Here is a 24654-nt window from a genome sequence, read left to right as displayed (position 1 = left end):
GGGCCTGCAGCCAAGGTGTGGACACGCCTATCCTTGGCCTAACAAAGAACTCTGTGCATCAGGCACAGAAGACACCTGGGACTCCGACATGCCAAAGCCAGCACAGCTTCCTCGAGAGGAAGAGTGGAAGAGATGGAGAGTGGAACTCCCACCTCCTACAGAAAGTCCCAGGATGGGCCCTGACTTCCCCTGGAAAAGCCAAGGGACACTCCACTGCCTGCTCACCATCAACTGACACTGCAGAAGCTGACTAGCCAGGAATGAGTTAGGTGACATAAAACTGATCTCAGAACCCAAACTTTTTGTCATTTTTCCTGCTGGTGGAGAAACAAAATGGATCTGGATAAAATTTCAGGATTCAAAGTTTAACAGCTTGTAGGATCTTTTTAAAAATATGGGGTGCACAGTTGAGAAGGTGTGAAACAGCATGGCCTCCTGGCGTCTCAGCCACCTGCCCAGGCCCTGGAAGGGCTCCATCTGTCCAGTGTGGCTTTCAGTACTCTCCCCCAGGGTTTTCAATGGCTCCCCCACCCATAAGAAATGAACACAGGTAAAAACAGCTTGAGAATGCAGCTACTGTGGGCCTTACCTTTGCTCCCCCAGGACCACTCGAGCACCAAAATACCGTTTCAGTTCTGTGTCGGATTCAAGTGTCTAGAATGTGGGAAATGTGAGGAAGAAAAATTAAGTCAGGCTTTCCTACAATGACTTGAAATTGCAGAAAGCTAAGTAAGAGTCCAGCCAAAGAACAATGATTTTGGGCTTGAAAGGTGATTTCTAGGCCTGCTTTCTTTAAATCTGCCACCTGCAATAGGACCTGACCACTACTGGCCCCATGGGGCACCCAAGGGATGCAGTGGGTCACTGCTAGGAGAGAACCTGGGGTAGGTCTCCCCTGTGGGTCCAGTGTTCATCTGCCACGCTTTGTACAGGGAGCATGCACCCTGACGCGGAGTGGAGGGCCTCAACGATACAGGCAGCTTACTTGTCAAAGCTGGCAAAGATCAGGTTTCATTAAGCACCCACCAGACCAAGAGATGGGTGATCGTCCAAGGGTGACACTACACTGGTACAGCTCAAAACGCCTCATGAGACATACAAAGGCAAGCTGTTTGTAAGTCCTGAGCTGGGCATGATGGTGCCACACCCATGTCTACTCAGAGGCCAAGGCAGGAGGACTCCTTGTTAGAGGCTAGTCTCAGCTACTTAGCAAGCCCTAAACAAGCTAACAATACCCAGTCTCAAAATCAAAAATAAAAAGGAGCCAGGTGCAGTGATGCTCGGGTATAATCCTAGCATCCAGGAAGATCGAAAATTTGAGGATCGCCTCAGCAAATTAGTGAGGCCCTAAGCAACTTGGTGAAATCTTGCCACAAAAAAATAAAAAGGGCTGGGGATATGGCTCAATGGTAAAGCACCCCTGGATTCAATCCTCAGTACCAAAAAAAAAAAAAGTCCTTTGAAACACAGATGTTTTTTCCTTACTTCTTTCTCCTTTTTTCTACTTCCTCAATGTTTAATAATGCACTCTTAACACTTCTAAATAAATAAAGACAGCAAACTGTCCTCTTTCTAAATCACTCCTCCCCATCAAAATCAGAGGCCGAGGCCATACCTGTGCTCCACATACAGGACATGCGCTCAGTGGTGGGGGACCCGGGTGGCTGAGCTCACTGCCATCCTCAATCCTCTCCAAGATGTGGTCGATATCCTCCATCCTACTTTCCTAAAAGCCCAGAAGCAACTGTTAATCGCCACACTGGCTTCACTCCAAGTGCTCTGACAACCAATAACAAGGAGTTACTTTGAAAAGTTATTTGGTATGTACTTTCTAAAAGATGATCTAACTCAGAAGGAGGAGATGTATTATAGGAGGAAGCTCAGAACCATCACTAATCCAGAAGGCCCTGGGAACCATCGGGCCAGAGAGCCACACTTCATGTCTCACAGTTTTAATGTGGGCATCACAAGCACATCTAGACATACATTATAAATAGCAATAAAGAGGATACAGGCTCCAGGTGTGGGGGCGCTCACTTCTAATCCCAGGTACTTGGGAGGTGACACAGGAGGACTACAAGTTTGAGGCCAGTCTCGGCAACTTAGGAAGGCCTTAAGCAAACTTAGTGAGATCCTGTCTCAGAATAAAAAATAAAAAAGGGGGACTAGGGATGTGGCTCAGTAGTAAAGAATGGAATGCCCTGATTCCATCCCCAGAATGAATGAATGAATAAACAACAAACAAACGTACACAGACAATAAGGCCCCAGAATAGGACAAAAATATACATATATATTGGCACTTGAACTGCAGATGGATCCTCAGATCGGGTCCCAAGGGCCCTTTGCATGGAAGCTACAAGTTTAAAAGTCATAGAGAACCCCTGCTCTGGCTCCCCAGGGAGAGCAACAGCTGAACATGGCAGGGTGCACAGAGGCACGCACACACCACCCCACTAAGACAGAGCTGGCACTAGAGGGACCAGATATGTCCAAGTCATCCTCAAGACCTTCCAGAAGCCTTCCATCACCAGCACAACGAGGCCAGGACCTTCCAGCACCTACTGAATCAATGAGTCCCTGAACTGGCTGCCTGTAAGAGTCTCTAGAAGCTTCTTAGAAATGCAGAGTGCTGTGTCCATCTCTGGGCAATGGGATGAGACTCTCCGGGGCTTGTATTATTTTGCCCAGGAAACACAAGAAATCTGCATGTCGATCTCACGAATGCACCCAAAAGCCAAACCCCAAACACATTTGGCAATTGAAAGCACGTTGCAGCATTTATACTTGGAAGCTGCTACAGTTGGACATTGCTCCTTTTCTGGGGGAAGCCTCACTCTAATTTCTTTGGTGTGGAAGATAAGTGTCAAGACATCAAGACATGGAGACCTGTTAAAGGGCTGCTCATCGCTGGTCATCTCTCGGCCAGTGTTCGGTTTCTCCCTAGCCAGAATGTCCTGGACTCTAAACAGTGGCTCATTGGTCCCTGAGCAGGCTGCAGAGGGCTTTGGATGGAATGCACAGCAGACTCTGAGGGCCTGACAGGTGGGCATGGGCCATTTGGGGGGCTTGGTTCTATCCCTTAAGCAGAACCCACAGGTCTGCCATCGTCTGTCAGAACCTGAAGCTGTATCTTCCCACTAAGCAATAAGCAGGCACAGTCCCCAAGCTGAGCAGACAGGGAAATGGCAGCCCCACCCTATATAAAATGTGTGAATTTTATTATAGTCAAATTATCCTTCAACAAAGTTGATCATAAGTTATTATCCTAAAACTTCCAGACGTTTTATGAAAGCCTTTAATGTGAAATAAAGAGATTAATAAAGAAGAAGTGAGCCCAAGGGAGAAGCAAGTGTTCATAAAATTAACACATTAAAAGAATAGATACATGAATCAAAGAAAAATGTCTTTAAAAGCGAAAATCGGCATAGAAAAGAGCTCTTGAGAACAAACTTTTAAGAAAACAACAGTAAAGTGAAAAATTCAGTAGAAAGTTTGGAAGATAAATTCGAGGAACTTTTCAGAAAGTAGAGCAAAACGACAAAGAGAAAAATGGGAATGTCAAAAAGCAGCTCAGAAAACTGCACTCAGCCCACAGGCGGAGCATGCCACTCTGTGGTGGAGCACTGGCCCAGCATCTCTGTGTCCTGGGCTCAATCCCCAGCCCTGGATGGGTGGGGATGAAGACCAGAAGAGAATGCTCAAGTTACACAAGTCCCCAAACAGAGCAGAAAAAGCAAGAGAAGACGCCTTCACTGGGTGACACAGCACCTCTGCAAGCTTAAGTGCAGGGGCGCAGCACCTCCCACATTTTGAAAGAAAATCACTCAGCCCAAATTCTATCCCCAGCCAAACTGTCAACCAAACTTGAAGGTAGAATAAGACATTTTCAAAAAGAAACAGAGTGATTAACAATCAGCTGGACTCCCATTAAATTGTATTCTAGGAAACTAAGGTTGCACATGTTCCCCCCAAAGAGAAGGCAGTCCAAACAAGAGGCAGGGATGGTAGGGGCTACAGGAAGCAGAAGAGCAACCTGGGAGAGAGAGGATGGGGACATCCAGGGCCACGAGGCAGGGACAGTTGGGCACAGGTGTTGAGGGGAAGCAATGCAGTGCAGGTGGATATGGCCAGGAGAGGCCTCCTCAGCATTGGAAGGCTGTTGGAATACCTGGTGTGTCTGGGGATCTTGGGACTGATTTAGATGACAGTCACAGTATTGAGGGTGAATAAGTATAAGTAAATAGAAGAAAATAAACCCAGTGACTCTGGGAAAAAAATAAGCACACGTGCGTGCGCATGCACACACACAACACACTCAAAAAAGCCCTTAGGAAATTGTTAGCTCCATAAGAAACAAATAAAAAGAAAGAAAAAGTAACTATAGTTCACTAACTGGCTTATTTCTGAATGCATAATTCAATATGTAACATGGTTTCCTACCATAAAGAATAAACTCTGATCTGAGCAAGATTACCATGTGTGTTAGCCTGTTTTCTGTTGCTAGAGCAAAGTACCTGAGGCTGGGTAATTGTTTGAGTCAGGTTTTTTGCTGCTGTGACTAAACGATCTGACCAAAACAATTATAGAGGAGAAAAAGCTTATATGGGGGTTCACAGTTTCAGAGGTCTCCGTCCATAGACAGCCAGCTCCATTCTTTGGGGCTGAAGGTGAGGCTAACATCAAGGCAGAAGAGTGTGGCAGAGGGAATCATCTCACATGATGATCAGGAAGCAGGGAGAGAGGTCACTCGCCAGATGCAAATTACCCCCCCCCCAGGGACCCACCTCCTCCAGCCACACACTACCAGTCTTCAGGTACCACTCAGTTAATCCCATTAACCCACCAATTGGGTTAAGGATCTCAGAACCCAATAATTTCTCCTCTGAACCTTCTAGGATTGTCTGACCCGTGAGCTTTTGGGGGACACCTCACATCCAAACCACAATGGTATGTATAAGGAAGGAGTTGACTCTTGGTTCTGAAAGCTGGGAGCCCAAGGGCCTGGTGCTGGCAGGGGCCTGGTTCTGGGTGAAGTCCTAGTGGAGTGGAAGGGCCAGTGGGTATCTATCTCCTGGGGAGGAAAGCACGAGGGCAGCTGGGCTTTATAGCAACTGTTCTTGCAGTAATTAATCCAGTGGGTTTTTTAAAATATTTTTTTAGTTGTTGATAGACCTTTATTTATTATTTATTTACATGCAATGCTGAGAATCGAACCCAGTGCCTCACACATACCAGGCAAGTGTGCCACCACTGAGCCCCAGCCCCAACCCCCATTAATCCAGTTTTGAGAGAGCAAGAACTCTCTCCCTCCAGAAAGGCACGAACCCCTCTTAGTGACCTAATCACCCTCTTAAGTTCCTGCCACCTTTCAGCACCAGAATCAACCACAGGACATGTAACCTAACAGGAGAGTGGAGGGAGGGGAGTGAAAGAGGAGGGGAAAGAGATGTAAGAGAACTACCTTAAAAAATGCAAGAAGCAGCTGAGTGTGGTGGTGCACGCTGCAAACCCAGGGACTCTGGGGGCTGAGGTAGGAGATCACAGTTTGCGGTCAACCTGGGCAAATTAGCAAGACCCTGTGTCAAAAAAAGTGGATGAAAGTGCTGGGGATGTTTCCCAGTGGTAAAGCACCTCTGAGTTCAAAACAAAAACAACCAAACAAGCTAAACTAAAAAAAAAAAAAATAGAAGCTCCTACACTTGTTTATGTCTACAGGCAAACACCAAAATGATCAGCCTCAAGAGATGAAAGAGGATGTGGTTTTGTATTAAATATTTGAACTCTTTAAGCCATGATCAAACTGTATCTAAGCTTGATAAAAGTAAAAATTTTTAAATTGCTAACAAAGATGAAAAGAGTACACTGGATGTAAAGAAGTGGACGGCTGTTAGAAGACAAGCAGTTGGGTAGCATATACAGCATGGATACACTCACGTTTTTATTTTTGGAATAGAAGGCAAATTACTCCCTGTTCCAGAGGGAGTGACAGCAGGTTCTGGGGAGGAGGTTTCACTTGTCAGTTAGCGGCCATGTGCCCCAGGGCTCTGGTGCTGCAGAGTGCTCTTCACACCCCTGGTGGAAGGACAGAGCTGGCCCTCCTTGATGGGGGGAAGCAAGGGTCTGTACCTTGGGCAGGTGGCAGGAGAGCCACCTCTCCTGTACCTCATGCTGGCCCGAGGGCTGAGGTGGAGCCCCATGAGGACCAAGGCCACACAGAAACCAGGACCCTGAGACCACGGCTGCCCATGGTGTAGGATAGCCCAAGGAAAGACCGGGTTCTTCTGTCCCTGCTTATCCCTTGCCCCTCTCACAGCTGCTGGACACCTTGCAACAAGACTTCCGGTAGCTTCCGCAGCCACATGTGCTATTCTCACAGCTCTCTGGAAACACCTCACGTGGAGCTGGCCTAAGCCAGCCGGGGCTCCTGACTGCTGCTTGGAGGCCACTGGAGAGCTACGGACTCCTTCTCCCATCCTGGCAAGAGGAATGTTCACACAGAGATGAAAGATGCTGGGCAGGAAAGGGGGAGATCGGAGCTGACTGGCCTCTCCTGAAACCTGGTATCCTGGGCCCAGACCTGGCCACTGTCAGGCTTGCAAGCCCAGAAGGTCAAAGGCTGGAATTCCATCCCCCCAAACCAAAGGGCACCCAGAACAGTCCAGGTGATTTTCTTCTGCCCAGGTCACACCCGGGTCCTCGCAGGTGGTGATCACTGGCCCTGTGTGGGGTGGTTGGAACTCAGCACTTGGTGAAGGTGATTTTCTGTCTTCTAGATCTCCAAGTTCCTGTTCTGGTGGCCACACGTCACCATGAGATTCTGCCTCCCCAATTTTCAAGGGTCTCTGGCTAAAATGTCATGTCTTTGGGAACAGTCACCCTTTTGAGTCTCCAGGGTAAGCCGGAGCAGCTGAGGGTCTGAATCCAGCCTGAGCTGGGGACCAGGGTGCGGGTAAGGCACTGTGGAAACTCCGGTGCCTGAGTCTGCATGACACCTGAGCCTGGCCGCCTGGCCTGAGTGAGGCCTTGGTGGTGGCCCTGGCTAGCTGTGATTCAGCTCCAAGGAACCTGTTTCCTCATCTGCAGGGTGGAAAGATAGCAGCGTCCACACAGTAGAATGCCTTTGAGGGGTCACAGGGAATTCGGGCAGCATTCCTGGTGCCCGTGCTGCTGAGAACGCCCGTCAGTCATTTAGAGCTCAAGTTTAACACTGAAGGCAGCAGCCAGCGGATGGAGGTGGGCAGAAGGGGCCCCACAAGGAGAGCTTGGCAGTGACCTCTGTCCCTCCAGAGCCCCTCTCCTGACACCTTCAGGCAGAGGCCAGTAACCTCCATCCTATCTGCAGGGCCTGGGCATGGGGGAGAGTATCGTGGGAGACCCACGTGCCTCTCTGGGCACCAGGACAGAACGTGGCCCTCTCCACTGACTGGGCGAAAGGTAGGCCAGGTGCCATGGGCCACTGTGCTGAGGCTGGCGGGCATTCCTGTCACTGTTTGCCTGAGGTGGGGCCCAGGCAGAGGCTAGAGACCCCAACCCCAACTGCAGATGGGGAGAAGTCTGAGAAAATATGCTACCTGTCCACCTGCACCTCCCTCCCAGGTCATCCCTTCCTGGATTTGGGGACAGGAATGAGTCACAGGATGGGCTCTTGGGCCAACTCACTTCCTGTCCCCTGGCCACAGCTCATCTGGGGGCTGCAGAGCTCCCAAGTCCTTCCAGACTCGCTCTGTCCTGTGGGGGTGAGTGGGAGAAGAACTGGATAATGGCAGGGACCCTGAGGGATGGGGCTTGCAAGATAGGAAAAGAGCATGAGGGACCAAGACCCCCAGGAGGAGGACAGGTGTGAGTCAGCTCCTGGAGGAGGGGGCATGTAGGCGGGGCCGGGTATAAGCTGGGCAGCCCTTTGTCACCATCATCATCATCATCAAGACACACACGACGATGTACCAAGCTGGGTGACTTGTGCTTTCTGCTTGGGGACAGCCATGGCCCTCGAACCAGCCACTGCTATCACCAGCGCTCACCCCAGAAATTGGAGGCCACGAGGGCCAGGCTGCCACAAGCCACAGACTCCGAAGTCACAGCCAGCGAGTCCCCAGGGGCTCTTCCCACGCCTTGGCCTGTCCTTGCTATGGCCGCTAGCTGGTCCAGTTCAGCCCCTGGCCTCTTTTCCACCTTGGTGCACAAAGCCCTGGGGTGGAAAAGGAGGAGGGCAGCAGGGATCAGAGGAAGAGGGCCAACCGGAGAGCAAAGTCTCCATCTGAGTTTATTATAGGATGACAGGAGGGCGGTCAGCCATCGTCTGCTGCGCTAGAAACTTCAGGACCCTTCCAGATCTTTCCATAACCGCAGCTGGAGCTTCCTGAGCCTCCTTTGGTCTCAAGGTCCTACCTCAACCAAGTTCTCCAGCTGTCCAACAGCCTGGGGGCAGGGTGGGTGTTCTGCAGTGGAGGGGACAGAGGCCACTCACCTGGGCCAGCTGGGGGGACTGTGCCTCGGCCCCTCAGTTCACAAAACCTGGTGGAGTTTGGCTCCAGCCTGCCGGCCACCCCTGCCACTGCCCAGGCCCAGGGCCATACCAGGGGGACCCTTCCACTGCCAGAACACAGCCCCACGGGTTTGCTCCTGGGGTGAAAGCCAAGCACAGTGCTGCTTTCAGGATCAGTGCAGGCTTCATAAGCTCCTGAGACCACTCCACTTTCAGTACTGGTGAAGTCAGGGTTGTGCATGTGACATGTCTTGGCTCACTTGCCTAGGGCACAGGGACCCTACTGTAGTAAGATCTCAGGCATGACAGGCCATTGGAACTGGAATCCATATCTTTCTTCTATGTGACTTTGGGCAAGTCTCTCAACCTCTCTGTGCCTTAGAATCTTTGTGTAAATAGTATAGACCTGCACGGGACCCTGCAATAGTTTGGATCTTGAATTTCCCCCAAAGGCCATGAGTTGAAAGCTTACTCTCCAGTCCATAGTGCTTTTGGGAGGTGGCAGAACCTTTAGAAGGTGGGCCTAGTGGAAGGAGTTAGATCACTGGAGTGTGCCCTTGAAGTGGGTATTGGAATGCTTATCCCTTTCTTTCTCTTTTGGCTTTCCAGTTGCCAAAGAGCCTCCTCTGCCAAGCCCTCCCACCATGATGCACTGGGCTCCCACAGGCCCAGAGCAACAGGGCCAAGTGACCGTGGACTGAAACCTCTGCAACCACGAAATAAGATAAACCTTTTCTCTTATTGAGTTGATTATCTCAGGTATTTTGTGATATGACGGAAAGCTGACTCATGGGACCCATGAGGTTGTCTTGGGGATTAAACAAAGAAGTGCTGAGAGCAGCAGGGGGACCCAATGGCACTGCCTATGTCCTAGCAGGTGCCTGTTGAACGTGTGCTGCTCAGGGAAGCCCAGCACTCTCCAGGTGCCACCCAGGAAGCCTGGCACTGTGCTTCTGCCTGGCTACCTATGAAAGAGGGTCCTAGCTCAGAGCCAGTGTCTGCCTGTGGCATGCCAGCTCCTTCAGGCTGTGAAGCTGGACACTGTGGGGACAGAATGAAGGCCTTGAACCAGGCAGAGAGTGGGGAGAATCACTGTCAATCTGTTTTTCCAAATTGTGCTACTTCAAATGCCCTGGGCAGATGCCCACGTGTGCGGGGTCACTCAGCTGGGCCAGAGGCCCTTTGTCTCCTTTAAAGGCCCCATTGTGACCCCACACCGGCCCCAACCCTGGAACAAGAGACCCTTGTGTGGGCCCTGTAGGCCAGCTCCTCTGGTCCTCGGCTGGCAGCGGAGATTCTGTCCCTGTGGGGTTGGTGCAGGGCACCATCCACCTCCATGGGGGCTGCGCCTGCTGGGCTCTAATAAGAGCCAGTGTTTCGTCAGGTTCTAGAATGTGGAGGAAGCCTGACTTGCCCAGAAGTGGGTCTTCTGCAGAGGGGCAGATGCCCTGGGGACCTACTATAAGAGGACAGGTGGGGAGGTTGGCTTCCAGGAAAGGTGGGCAGCATGGGACCCTTCGGGCCACCCTGCCCTGGGGGGGTGCCCCTGAGCCTCCAGGAGCAAGGTGAACGTGAACATTCATTTCCCTGTTGGAGTTGACCCACAGTGGCCTCCCCGGGGGCCTCCTGGGCTGCACTCTCCCTGGGGGAGCCCCAGGGAGTTGCGTGAGGGCCCCAGAAGGCAGCAGGGACGGTCTGGGTGGCTCTCTGGGCTGAGTCCAGCCAGAGCACTGTTCACGGGATCCAGAGGCCCAGCTCCACCTCTGAGGTCCTTGCAAGCTAACCACTCCACTGGGTCTGCTCTCCCGTCACTTCCTACTGAGCCCCAGCTCGATCTGGTCCGCAAGCTTCGGCTCTTGGTCACATCATGGACAAGAGTCCCTCCATTCTTTCTCAGGCCCAGGGAAAGGTGAGCTCTCTGCTCTGGGGGCCCGGGAAGCCTCAGGCCCCTCCCCTTGGCAAGGGGTGTGGTGGGCCAGGCAGGCCTCTGGCTCTCCGAGGAGAGCCCAGGGGCTGCCTGATGGGGCACTGTCATGGCCCCGCTCTCGAAAAGAAGACGGAGTCCAAGGCCCATGCACCCCCACCTGTGAGGCCCTGGTCAAGGTCGGGGCTGTCCCTCTGCCCACGCAGTCCAGTGCCCGTGCCACGTGCATGTCCACCAGAGGTGCTCACCTTGGCTTCTCCCTTTTTCTCTCCCCTTCAGCCCTGGGGATTGAACCTAGGGCTCCTGGTAAAATCCATCTCCAGCCCTTTTTATTTTTCAAGTTGAGACAGGCTCTCGCTAAGTCGCAGCGGCTTCCAACGTGTGATCCTCTGTCTCCTTGTCCCAAGTCCCTGGGGTGTGCCACCACACTGGCTTCATTGTCATCACTTCTTGAGAGGCCAGTGGTCAGATCTGCATAAGGACAGATCTGGGAGTATTCAGGGCCCAAAGGCCAGAAGGGGCTGCCCAAGGCCCCCATGCAGAGAAGCCTGGGCACCAGATCCACCCCTTCCTGGAGGGGCCAAGGGAGCCAGCATCAGGGGCTCAGCCACAGCTCAGTCTCTGGGGTCTGGGTGCCTTTGTGCTTGCCCAGCGGGTTCCTTAAATGTCCTCCCTCACCACCCCTGGCTCCCCAGGCATCGTGGGTTCTCAAAGGAGTGGTGCCCTGAGCAGGTAGGACTGCCACTCAGCTGACACTTGCACCTGCAGACACCAAACAGCTGGGTACAGACAGCTGAGAGCTGGTGCAGGAGCTGAGGGGGCACCGGGTGGGTGGGTTAGAGGGGCAGGAGAATGGGAGCAAGACCTGGGGAGGGCATTTGGGGGCCTGAGGAAACCACACCTGCCCCATTCACACCCAATTCCAGTAGCTTGCAATTCAGGGGCTGAGGTCACGGCTGAGTGGTGGAGCACTTGCCTGGCCCGTGTGAGGCACTGTCTTTGATCCTCAGCACCACAGTAAGATAAACACACAAAAAGAAAGATCCATCAATATTGAAAAGTATTTAAAAAAATTGGATGCAACTCAAATGGGAAATGAATCTGCAGATTTCTAAATGGTCTTGGGACAGAAGGGACAAGAAGCTGTATCAGAGTCTTCAGCAAAGCCATGGACTAGTAAGGGCTTTATCATTAGCAAAAATGAGAGAGGTCCTATGAAAGTTTATTTAAATGATTAAAAAATTTTAACTTTGGGAAATTCAATTCAGCCTTCTTGCCTCCCTCCCTTCCCTATTGCAAAGGAGCCTCGCTTGCACCAAGTTCTGGGGTGAGTCCCTGCAGAGGGCAGTTTTGAGACTTCCCTCCATCAACACTGAATGACAAATTTTGTAAACACATGACAAACCCCTATTATTTCATAATTTGTAGTTTAGTTTTGCTTTTTAGCTACAGCCCCTGCCAAGCCTGTTGCTCATGGTTTCCTATGAAATTTCAGTTATGTTCAGTGGACTCGTTGCAAGTGGCTAGATTTTGATACCAGTGACCCAGATTTTGGTACCAGTGATCCTGGAATGTCACTCATTCTTGAGCCATGGGATCAAGGGGACTCAGAACAGGGGCTGGGCTTCCAGATTCCCAACTTAGGGACCTTTGTCTACTTACAGCCTGGACAGCTAACACCAGAAACCCAGTGTCCACCGGGTGTTTCTGCTTCCTTCAACTCTGCAGCTGGGTCCCCTTTCTCCCCAGGGACATTCTAAAACCAGTTGATTATCCATGTCACCAGAGAACACAGAACAGACCACACAGCTCAAAACAGTTTGGATCAGCTTTACAAAAAGTAAGAGGAAACAGCTGTACCTAGTTTTCTTTGGGTTTAAGAAATTTTCTTTTCCTTCCTTCCTTCCTTCCTTCCTTCCTTCCTTCCTTCCTTCCTTCCTTCCTTCCTTCCTTCCTTCCTTCCTTCCTTCCTTTCTTACCAGGGATTGAACCCTGGGGCACTAACACACTGGGCCACATCCCCAGCCCTTTCTTGTATTTCATTTAGAGCCAGGATCTCACTGAGTTGCTTAGCGCCTCACTGAGCTGCTGAAGCTGGTTTTGCGATCCTCCTGCCTCAGCCTCTGAAGCCACTGGGACCACAGTCGGGTGCCACCATGCTGGGCGGTTTAAGGGAATTCTAATTGAGCACAGACTACTGAGGGGAATGACTGGGGCCCAGGCTGGCACTTGGCGAGTTTCCAGGGAGGGGATGCCATCTGGGCAGTGGGATTCTGGGAGGGTGAGGGCAGTGGCTGAGCGTGCATGATGTCATCTTACTGTCACTGAGGCTGCCTCCTGATTAAGTCAAAGGTCCTCAGAAGGCTGCCAGGAGCTGGTTCCCAGCACAGGGCAATTCAAACCAAACCCCCAGCACAGCCACAGAGGAACTGTACACACGGGCACTTTATAAAGTCAGAGGGTTCTCATCTTCCGTTGTGGCATCTGGAAATGTCAGTCGGGTGAGTTTCAGTTCCTGCGACGTTTAGAAGCACCCCATGAAATGGGTCTCCATGGAGCCCGTGGGAGCTCCCATCTGCTGTTCTCAAGACCCAGCCCAGGGGCCAGCAGGGGATGCTGTGGTCTTCTGAGGTCACGCTCCTTGTGTCCCACCCCACAGGCCCTCTCACAGACAGGAAGAGGCCCTAAAAAGCTCAGCACTGCAGGTTAGCAGCCAGTCCCTGCCCTGGTGGAAAGGTCAATGGGAAGGTCAACATGATACCCGTGGGAAAGTGTTGCTTTTTTCTCTTCTTTTTGCCCCCTTGAGAGCATGTCTGCCTTCTAGAAAGTTAACGCTGAAGGATGGGCTGATCCGCCAACACCTCTGGGTTTTCAGCTCAAGTCTGGCTGCTTTATGACGACTTCCACCTAATTAAAGAGAACATGGCGTGGACCACGTAGAGCAGCGTGGCGACGTAGGAGAACACCTGGAACCCAGAGAGAGCCCCATTAGTGTTGGGGGTGGGGGGGCAGGCAGGGAGGCCCACGGGTCCATGCTGCCTGGAGCACCGCATGGTCCTGGGGCTGCCACTGCCCGCCACTCATGCGCACACCCTTTCCTTGGGAGCCCAGGTGCATCCCTAATCCTCTCCCCACACAGCCCCAGGGGACCTGACTCAAGATCCCTGGGTCCTAGAATGCAAGATGAAACTACCAACTTTACCCAATGTCCAGGTGTGGTCAGCTGACTTGAAATGGGAACACTGAGGGCCTCTGCAAGGAAAGCATCCAGGCAGGTGTCAATGACTCAGTGGAAACTGCCCCCCTCCCACTCACAGGCACCAGCAAGACAGCGGCCACCAGTGATGGTGGTGGCTGAGCTATGAGATCTGAGACATGGGCCTGCTGGCCTTCGCTGGGGTCTCCAAGCTCCTGGACATCCCGACACCCTATTGGACTCTTATCCTGGGATCCATCATTGCCCAGGCAAGGGTGAAGGCCAGGGTCCATGGGAAGTGCAGGTCAGGGAAGGTAAGGAGAATGTCTAGCTTTTGTCAAAAAGAAGGGGCTCCCTAAGAAAACTGTGACAATTGCTTACAACGAATCAAAATGCATTCTGCTGCCATATATACCTGATTTAAATGACTTAATTTATCAATTAAAAATAATAAGGCTGTGAGAGGATGCGGCCATTTTGTCACTGGGAACAACGGCCCTGGGGTGGTGGCAATGGTCACTGGTGACTTACATGTCACTTGGGCACTGCCTGCTCCTGTCACCCTCCTTCCTAAGGCTCACCTGCCTCCAAATTCAATCTCTGCACCTGTTTTTTGACTTTGGGCAGGGGCCAAGAGTTTCCAGCCCAAGCACAACACTTAGGGTGGCTACGCTTCTGTGACTCTTGAAAAATGCCATAAACAGCAGCCATCAGGGTGCCCGCTCTCACCCTGCCCCCACGCTTGGGCAAGCTCTCCCCCCGCTGGCCAGAGGTGATGAGTAAGCTGAGTTACTTAATAACAAGCCTAAGAGAATTTATGTCGGCACTCTTGGGTCTGAAGGGCGCGGTCACGCCCGAGTGAGCAGCCCCAAAACCCCCCTGTGCCCATCCGGTGGCACTCCCAGGCCATAGAGGTCCTTTGGCACAAGCCCAGAAGAAGTCCCCACTGTAACAGGAAATAGAAACTGTTTTGCAAATGGGGTGAAGAATGGCACGCTGAGGGCGGTTAGAGCCGGGACATGCAGGGATGGGTTCTGGCTTCAGATATCCTGCCATTAGAAGAAACCTCCAGATTTCTCTAGAAATCTCCAGGTCTCTGCAGGCAGCTTCCACCAATCCTGTTGTGCAAGGAGGTTCTGCCACCACCAAACAAGATGGGGAAGAAGCTCAGGTTCTGAGACATGTCCCAACCAGGAACCACACAGAAGCCTCAAGACAGGCCAGAAGCCTTCAAAGTGAGAGAGGCTTGGAGACCCCTCCCCAGGCCCCCATATGCCCTGCAATGGCCACCCCAAGACCACCTGAGGGGCATGCTATGGCTGGGAGGGATCTGGGGTTAAATCCTGAGGAACGATGACTTCCTCTGCCCCATGTCCTGATCCAGTGGATGTTTTTAGTGGATCTCATGACTGCATGGAACCTGGTTTGCATTTACCTTCATGATTTTTGTTCAGTGCATCTGCCTGCTGAGAACATTTGGATCTTGATTCTAGCACTCTTGACTTTACCTGGGCATGCTCATGACTATCCCACTCCACTAACAAAATGTGGGGACATAAGCAAACGTGGAATGGAGAAATGTCACTAAATACTAAATATTTATACTAAATACTAAACTGCAGTGAAAATAAACAATACACATCTATACTTGACCACAAGATGAATCTCACAAGTACCAGGTTGAGAGAAAGAAGCTGGTCATAAAAGAATGGACCTGGTGTAACCCTACTCGAGTGAAGTTCAAAGGTAGGCAAAACTGAATTGGGTGCTAGAAATCAGAAGCTGACAGGTGGCAGAGTTGCACAGTGGTAGTGGTAGGACAAGAGGGGTATTTCTGGAAGCTCTTTATTTACTGAGTCCTATTTCTCCATCTGGACGCTAGCTGCACAGGGAATCTCACTTTCTGAAAATTCAGGCTGTACACTTGTGGCCTGTGCACTTCTCTGAGTGTACGCTGCCTTTCGATAAAAAGGAAAAGTCACAATACAGCACAATCCACTAGAGCCCAGTGGTTCTCAACTGGAGACCTGCCCTGGCACTTATCAGCCCCACCTGGACTTTTCCATCAAGCATAGACCCACCAACCATAATCCATCTATGTTTTGCTACCACAGTCTGCAACAATTTTATGGGAACTGCCAAATGCTTTGCTGATGTCTGTTGAGAGAGCGTCTTCTGGGATTGGATAGGGAGAGGTAGAGGTGCCCCCGAGACAGAGAAGAATTGGAGTGGTTCGAGGGATGATGGTGGAGATGGAGGACCAGCGTTTCAGGGAGGGAAGAGCAACCAGGCTCCTGGCTGGCTGTGCTACTGCTTAGAAACTGGCCATGTGGGGAGATGTCCTCACACTGAGAGACACTTCAGGGGGTGTCAGGGACCCCGAGGTGGCCATGATTAAGGAAGTGGCTGTAAGTTGGCAGTTAATTGAGAGAAAGGGTCTGGCCCACAGGGATGAGGCTATGAGGGACTTTTTCACCAGACCCCATCCCAAAGCTGGCCACTGCCCATCCCCATGGGCTGCTCTCTGCCTCTGCCCTGCCCCTTCCTAAAGGAGGAAGAGCCAGTCTGGCCACCGGAGCAGCTATTTGTGGGCTACTACCATATTTTGCACCAGGATCTGCATGACATGGGTTGACTGATAGAAATCTGAGGAGCTCTTTCTCAGAACCCGTTCTGGTTTTGCACCAGAAATCCACCGTCAACCGGAGCAAGTTCATGGGCCCAGGCGCACCCCTGAGCAGCCCTGGAAAAAGCTTCTGTGAAACATCCTTTCTCCCTGCACTTCCCACCCATCCCATTAAAAGAAAATCTGTCCCTGACCTTAGTGTCCCTGTCCCTGAATGTCTGCTTCAGTGGACAACCCTTGGGAGGGCCAGGGTCACAAGGCCCAAGTGTCCAGATGCTGAGGGCCATTGTCAAGTAGGAATGACGCTTCAAAATTTCCTTGCCAGCTATCCCATGTTAAATGGATTTCGCTATTGACATTGCATGTAAGGTGACCTTGCTCAAGGACCAAGGCAGATCTGGGTTTAGAGCTGATCAGGTTTGAGGAAGTATCCCGCTCCTAAGGATGTTCCCGGCTTAAGACAAAAGGAGTTTTAGGGAAGTGAGAGGTTGAAGATTATTTCTGCTGGGAGTAGGGTGTGCCTGCTGCCTGAGTTCCCGCTGAGTTCTCATGGAGAAAAAGTATTTAGGATGTGTATTGTGGGGGAGATTGAGAATTTCCCCTGAGCGTGTGTGGAGGCTGGTGTGAGATCGGGAATAAAGAATTGCTGTTTGAACCTACAAAGCTGTGTGGTGGCTCGTGATCTTGTGCCAAGCCAAGACATTGGCATTTGGCATCCAGAAACACTGCCCCAAACTGGTGCCAAGGTCATGAGTGGCACAGCACCTGGCCACAGAGAACACAGGTTCTCTCTGCCCTGCATCGGTACCCAGGTCATGGGGTTTTGAGAGGGTTAAATAACATGGTGCACGATCCATCAGACACTGGGGGCGCTCAGACGCCTGCACTCCAGGCCTGGCCACTGGGGTGCCTTGGGCTTAGCACTCCCTTCTCAGGGCACAGCCTCCGCTACACCTAGTGGCAGCACAGCAAGAGCTGCTTGTGCGCATGCGCCTGCTGGCAGGCGGGACTCACCACGGCCATGATGTTCTCGCGGTAGTGCTTGTAGATGAAGCTGTCCTGTATGGAGATGGTGGCCAGGGATTCCAGGACGGAGGCGCTGAGGTAGAACAGGGCAGCGACGCACTGGTAGGCTGCGTCCTGGGAGTCAGAAGGGGCAGGCATCAGAGGGATGGGAGGGAAAGAGTCCAGGACACAGCGCCTCTCCCCACTTGTCCCCATCTGGTCTGGCTCAGGTCCCTTGCAATCCGCGGCTGCTTCCTCTGACTCCCACCCACCAGTCCCCAGCCTGTCTCCTCACAGAGGTGGTGTGACCAGTGCAGCCCAGGGGAGCTGAAGTTCCTCATCTTGGGGACCCAGAAAGCACTGAGATGAAGGGTCCCTGCTTGCCCTGCAGGTGGCTCCAGCAGGAGGTGGGGACAGCTTGGAGTCTAATAGGTGGAAGCTGGCTCAGGGTCTGAGATGTACAGAGTGGTCACAGACCTGGCTCCAACACGGCCTCTTTGACCAGTGAGAGGACAAGGCCATTTCCATTGTTCTGGTTTTTTTTCCATTTTGTTGGGTTTATTTATTTGTGTTTTTTTTTTCCTGTTCCTGGCATATTTCAAAGCAAAAGAGTTGAAACGCTGCTGTTTTTAGTTGTAATTTAGCAGAGATTTCAAGAGTCCAAGCAGGAAGCCTCTTGAGAGTGGGTTCCTGGGCCCTCTCTAGTGGGCAGGTATCCCGTATGAGGGTGCTGCTGGTCTCCAGGGCCTCACAGTGGATCTTACACAGAAGAAAGGCCACATGCCATTTGTGTTCCCAGATCCTTTCTGTCAGCCCTGTGTAGAAGCCAGTGGCAGGGGAGCCCTGCAGCACACGTGGCCTGGCCACTGGGGAGTCATGGCAGGGGCCAGCCTCCAGGACCCTGCTCCCCAAGGTGAAGGCAGCCCTCTTGGTAACAGAGGTGCAGGTGGATGAGGAGGGGTGGGGCCGTGGTTATGGGTAAACAGTGGTCACAGGAGATGAAGCTGAGCAGCCCAAGAGGACATTGACCAGCAGCACAGACATCGACCTCTGCTTCCACCTCAAGCCTCCTAGCTGCGGGAGCCCTGGCTGCTGGCTGAGGCTGGGCCAGCTCGGCCTTGGAATGTGCCAGGAGATGTCTCCAGGGCAGCCCCACCAAGTCCCAAGAAGCCAGTTTCCCAGGGAAAAGGCCCAACTCTCCCGCTTCCCACCAAAGCCCTCGGCTGGCACTCACCAGGGTGACCCAGGACGTCTCCCTGCCGTGGGCGCCAATGATGTACAGGACAAGCAGGCAGTGGTGGCCACAAAGCAGAACACAGACACAAACATCACCCAGCCCTGGATCAGGGGTATGGGCACCAGGGAGGACGTGATCAGGATCCATACCAGGCCCCCGAAGATTTGCAGAGAGGAGCAGGAGTGGAGTCAGACCAGAGGGGTTCACAGCCCCCAGGGCACAGCTTCAGGGGGGCGCTGGGGGTGCAGAAACAAAAGAAGGAGGCCAAGACAACTGGGTGGGCATATTCCTTGCCAAAAAATGACCCTTTCATCCCCCAAAGTCCTGGACTAGGTCTCCAACCTCAGTCTTTTCAATCACCCTCAATATCACTTTCCTTTATTTTTTTTAAATACAGTTTAATTTTTTTTTAGTAGTAAGCCTTTTATCACACTAACATGCCCGGCATCATCAGACACACTTGACAAATATTAGCTCAGTAAGCTCTCACAACAACACTGGTGGAGGAAGACCCATGTAGAGAGGACATGGACATAATTTGTCATTTCTAAAAAGAACTTAACATCATTCAGCACTGTCACAAGAAGGCTGTCCTGAGAGTCTATCCTCACTTACATGGCTATGAAAATGTCCTTTCTTTTATGAAATACTTACAATCAGTCGATTCTTCTGATCTTGGCAAAGCAAATCAGCTGCACTATGTTACTGGGTTTTGTTGTTTTGTTTTAAGATTTGACCCCTTCCACCTCCAAGTTCAGGAAGTGCTCTGTTGGAGCTGGGGTTGGAATGGAGAGGGTCCAGGTCAGTCCTGTCTCCTTGGATGGCCAAGGACAGGTGTGAAGGCTGCACACCCTGGGGTTAGCCAGGGGGCACCCCCGCTGATGTCCCCAGGGTCGGTGAGCTGTTTTCAGAAGGGAGCACGGGGACGGAGCAGAGGCCCTAACATCTTCAGTGACCCCACGCTGGGGCTGTCTCTACCTCTCCTTGATCCTCTTTACCCCAGTGGCCATCAGCCCAGCCTCATCTGCCTGACTCCCTCCAGGTGAGGCCTGGACTAGGACACGGGAGGAGGTAGCTCTGGAGGTGGAGGTCTCCAAAGACCTGCGGAGTGTGGCACTGTCTGAGCACCTGGGCTGAGTTTCCAGTCCTCCATCCCCTGCAGTGACAACCCTCATGGTGCCTTGACCCCATCTTGTGTACCTGCCGCCCACCTGCTAGGTAAGAGGTACCACCGTCTCCACAGTGTCCTCTAAGCCTCTTGGCTGGGGATCATCAGGGACAGTCACATTGGGTAGAAAAATCAATGCAATAAAGTATCTGGGTTCATCTAAACAAAATTGTTCTGAATTAACCAAATGTGGGTGTCTCACTCCCTGATGACACGCAGCAGGGCCAGTGGCACACACTGGACAACCTAAAAAATGAAAGTCCACCGGGCATGGTGGCACATGCTAGTAATCCCAGTGGCTCGGGAGGCTGAGGCAGGAGGATCATGATGAATTCAGAGCCATCCTCAGCAGTGGCGAGGTGCTAAGCAACTCAGTGAGACCTGTCTCTAAATAAAAATACAAACAGGGCTGGGATGGGGCTCAGGGGTCGAGTGCCTCTGGGTTCAACCCTGGTAACTCCCCACAAAGAAGTGAGAATCCTCCAACCACCTGGGAGAGGGTGTGTGCAGATTTCTTATCTTTGTGTTGAAGATTGACCAGATGACTCGACCTCTTCCTCAAAGGCACTGACCCAGGGATATGAGCAGGTCAATGGCTGTGCAGGACAGGGATGAGGAGGAGAAGGAGGAAGGCATGGAGGAAGGAAAGTTGGTCAGGCATGTCCAGCTAGTGGGCAAAAAGAGGCATCAGCCTGGGACCCCCTCTAGGTCTGGTTACCTGTGCCCATCTGAGGAGCTGGATCTAAGGTTCCTTGTCCATATGCTCCCGGGGGGTCCTGCACATCTCCTTGGAGCCTCAGCTTGAGCAGAAGTGTACCTGGTTGGTGGTGACATGGCCCTTTCCCCAACCAGGGGATGGTGGGAAGGAAGTCCCCCTTGCATGTAGCTGCTGACTCCTGGGGGCCCTAGGAGGACCACTGGCTATTCCTCCTGGGTTAATGGGCCTTGGTGTTCTGGTGAGTGGTCACAGCTAGACTCAAGTGCCTCATGAACTATAATCCCCGAAGGAGCACCTTGGGTCACCCATGGTGGGTGAGCACTCCTTTATAGGCCTGTGGGACCCTTGGGACTGAGGTGCTCGTGGTGGCCAGTGAACTTAGCATTGAGGAACACTGTTGCTCTCTGGGGGTTTTCTGATTCACGTAAGAAGGGTGCAGTGTGGAGCTGGGTGCCTGGGCTTCCCCTGAAGCACCGGCAGGCAAAGATGAATTGGATCGTGGCTTGTTTTTATGTTTATGGTGGCAATATTGTAATTGTGGCTGAATCAACTGTAAAATTCATTCAAGGTCACTTGGCACCCAGGTGGCACCTGGAAATGGCACAGTCGGAAAGGGCACTCAGCTCCCAGTCTGCAGTCATTTCAATTCACCTCTTACAACCAGATTCTTCCCTGTGTGGCCTGAGGTAGGAATGGTGGTCGTCAGTCAAGGGCAGGACAAATGACTGGAGATCAGAGCGGGGGCCCTGCTCCACGTACTCACCCAGGTCTCACACATGCTGGTTGCCAACTCTGGCTCTGAGCTTCCAGCAGCCACACAGAAGGAACTTGGGGATGGAGCCAGATCTGCCTTGGGTCTGCTTCCCAGCCTGATGAAGGCAATGTCCCAGCTTCCTGGGGAATGCACCGTCCGTCTCTCTCTCTCTCTCTCTCTCTCTCTCTCTCTCTCTCTCTCTCTTGCCCACGAATGCAGGATCCTGGAGTCCACAGTCTGATCCTCTGTCTACAGCTGTCCATAGACCAAAGCCAAGATTGGGCTCAGCCCCAGCCCCCAGCCCCTGGGCAAACCACAGGACTCTGCCCTACCTCATTTAACAAATGGCCCTTAATAGATTGGGTTTTTTCTTTGCATGGTTTATCTATAGTAAGTTTCATAGTAAGAGTATGAAAGAAAGTCTCTTTTTTTTTTGAGGGGGATACTGGGGATTGATCTTGGGGGCACTTGACCACAGAGCCACATCCCCAGCCCTATTTTGTATTTTTTTTTTTTTTTGGAGACAGGAACTGAGTTGCTTTTGTTGAGGCTGGCTTTAAACAATTGATCCTCTTGCCCTAGCCTCCCGAGCTGCTGGGATTACAGGCATGTGCCACCACACCTGGCAAAAGTCGCTTTCTTTAGATAGCTTTAAAGAGATGCATTTTGCATACAGCAGGGCCCACCCACTGCAAGTGTCCAGGTCAGTGGGTTCATACACCCAGATACACACAGCCTGGGCTTCTCTGTGTCTCCCTAGGCAGCTACTAATCTACCTTCTGTCTACAGAGTTCACTATTCTGAACTTTTGCGCGACTGTTATCACAGGAGAACATCTTGCAGATCATCCTTTGTGCCCTTCACTGCCCTGGCCAGAAGTTGCCCAGGGTATGGACAGCTGGCCAGCCACTGCCACAGGGTGGAGGCTCAGGGGCCATTGGGGTGAGGGCAGAACAGCCGGAGGGGAGTAGCAGGAGGAAGCCAGCAGTAGAGGCAGGGCTCAGAAGAGGCCTCGTGCCCTTCTTCATCCCTCTACTTGTGACAGAGATGAATCCTGTCCAGCCTCGCCCTGGACTAGTCGCCTTCCCCTGAGCAGAGTCTTTTGCTGCTCTTCCCTCTGTGCGGGTCCCCTGCAGAAGCTCATTGGCGGCTGCCACAGCTGTGGTGAGCAAAGGCTCCACCCTCTGCTATGGCCCCGGGGCATCTGCATCCCACAGGGTCCACTGGATATGCAAGGGGCTCCACAGGAACAGGAGGCTGTGGCAAGTGGCCCAGCCTCCACTTTCTCTGCCACCAGGCAAGTGGCAGAAGTCTCCCCACGGTGTGGGCTGATGTGAACTGGCTGAAACTGTGGACGTGAGTGTGAAGAGTGTAGCACTGTGCCCGGCACCACCCAATAACTGGGATAAGGCACCACCCACCCCGGAGGCCAGCAGCCCATCAGAGACAGATGCGTGAGCAGCAGCCAGGTTCAACTGCCCCTCCTCACCCCTGCAGGTTCCACATCTGCAGATCCCACAAGCCACACACCTAAACTATTAAGAAAAATAGCTGATGGTGGTGCACACCTGGAATCCTAGCAGCTGGGGAGGCTGAGGCAGGAGGATGGCAAGTTCCAGACCAGCCTCAGCAACCTAACAAGACCCTTTCTAAAAATAACAATAAAAGCTCTGGGGATGTGGCTCATGGGTAAAGCACCCTTCAGGTCAATCCCCATATGTCACCCCACCTAAAAAATTCAGAAAAGTAATTTCATCTATAATGAATATGGTAGGGGCTATTTTTTCTTGTCACTATTCCCCCTATAATATGGTATAACAACTGGCTATGTAGAATTTATGTTGTATTAGAAAACAGAACTCCTGCAGAGAGGATTTAAAGTATACAGAGGATGTCCATAAATCATATGCAAATATCACGCCATTTTATACAGGGACTTGGGCATCCCCCAATTTAGATAGCTGAGTGGGGTGGAGTGTCCTGGAACCAATCCCTGACAGCACAGAGGGACACGTGTGTAATGAAAGCAGACAACCCCAGCCTTGGATGGCAAAGCAGTCACACCTGGTGCATGGTATCCATTGACTCTTTTTTTTTTTTTTTTTGGTTCCGGGGATTCAACCCAGGGACACTAGGCCATTGAGCCACATCCCCGCCCTTTTTACTTTTGACTTTGAGACAAGGTCTCACTGAGTTGCTTAGAGCCTCTCTAAGTTGCTGAGGCTGGTTTGAACTCATGATCTTCCTGCTTCAACCTCCTGAGTGGCTGGAATTACAGGCTTGCGCCCAGCTCCATGACTCTTTTTTTAAAAAAAAATTTTAAATGATGTTGATAGACCTTTATTTTATTCATTTATTTCTGTGGGGTCCTGAGAATTGAACGCAGGGCCTCACATGTGCTAGGCAAGTGCTCTACCACCGAGCCACAACCCCAGTCCAGTCCCTCCACTGATTCTTGAAAGAACTGGACTGGGCTGATCAGCAGGCCAAAGGGTGACGGAGCAGCTCTCCAGGGCGAGGAGGAGTGTGTGCCAAGCCCAGAGGATGCTGAAGCTAATGCAGGACCTTCAGATGACCGGGGAGCCCAGCACGAGGTGGGGACACGGGGCGGCAGGAGATGGGCTCAAATCGGGGTGAGCGTGGAGAGCTGAGGTGCAGCGTGACTCATGGGAGCCGGCGCCCACCGCTCTCCACCTACTAAGTGGGCAGAAAGCAAACAGAGAGCAGGCGAAGCACCCACACCCGGCAGATAAGGCACTCGTGGGCAGTGAGCAAGCCATTCCTGCCTGGCCTCAGGACCCGATGGCCAAATATGTGTCAAGAGCAAGGGGTAGGTGAGGGGTCAAGAATCTCCCTTTGTAAAGACAGCTCTGGGCAACTTGCAGCTGCCAGGGGGCGAACGATCAGAGGCAAGTGTTTTAAAAATGTTATTCACCCAAGCAGAGGCACTGCCCGGTGTCTGCTCACCCGCGTTAAAGTCCAGACATGTCCTGTCTCCCCTGACCTGCACCCCTTCACCATCCCTCCTAACAGGACAGTGCAGCTTCTAGCAGCCGTCACAGGTAGAGCTCTCTATGTGGACATCCCCGTGGATTCTTTCCCTAGCTGGAAGCTTGGGGTGGGACCTGGGCTGAGTCTCTGTGGTCCCCAGTCCTGACTCAGCATCTCATCAGCTGGGACACCTTAAAAAAATGTGGTGCCCAGCACCATGCCCAGGGCTGACTCAAACAGAAAGAAGCAGGGCTCAGGCCCAGGAGCAGAGGACCCGGCTCTTTGCCCAGGGCCTGGAGACACATTTTCATAACATCAGGCTCCTGGTGATGTTCTGGTAACTCCAGCCCAAACAGAAGAGGAGACAGGTCCTTCCTGAGTGCCCTGCTTTCCAGGGAGGCCTGAGCTCACCTCTGCAGCTCTGCGTATCTCTCTGTGAAAAATGTCACCCTAAAATTTCCTCTCTTCTTGTTTTGGTCTCTACCTTGCCTTGAACATGAGACTAGCTTGTCCCTGTGTGTCCTCTAACTGCCAGGACACAGAGTCAC

The 24654-nt window shown here is 52.1% G+C and overlaps 1 pseudogene; it reads right to left on the bottom strand.

The window, feature by feature from the left end:
- Positions 1–11612: 11612 nt before the first annotated feature.
- LOC144372880 (myelin and lymphocyte protein-like) lies at positions 11613–18663 on the bottom strand (annotated as a pseudogene).
- Positions 18664–24654: the final 5991 nt, after the last annotated feature.

Source organism: Ictidomys tridecemlineatus, unplaced genomic scaffold (genome assembly GCF_052094955.1).
Source record: "Ictidomys tridecemlineatus isolate mIctTri1 unplaced genomic scaffold, mIctTri1.hap1 Scaffold_182, whole genome shotgun sequence".
In the NCBI taxonomy this organism is placed as follows: domain Eukaryota; kingdom Metazoa; phylum Chordata; class Mammalia; order Rodentia; family Sciuridae; genus Ictidomys; species Ictidomys tridecemlineatus.
The sequence above is the reverse complement of the archived record's forward strand: the minus strand, read 5'-3'. Positions and strand labels throughout refer to the sequence as shown.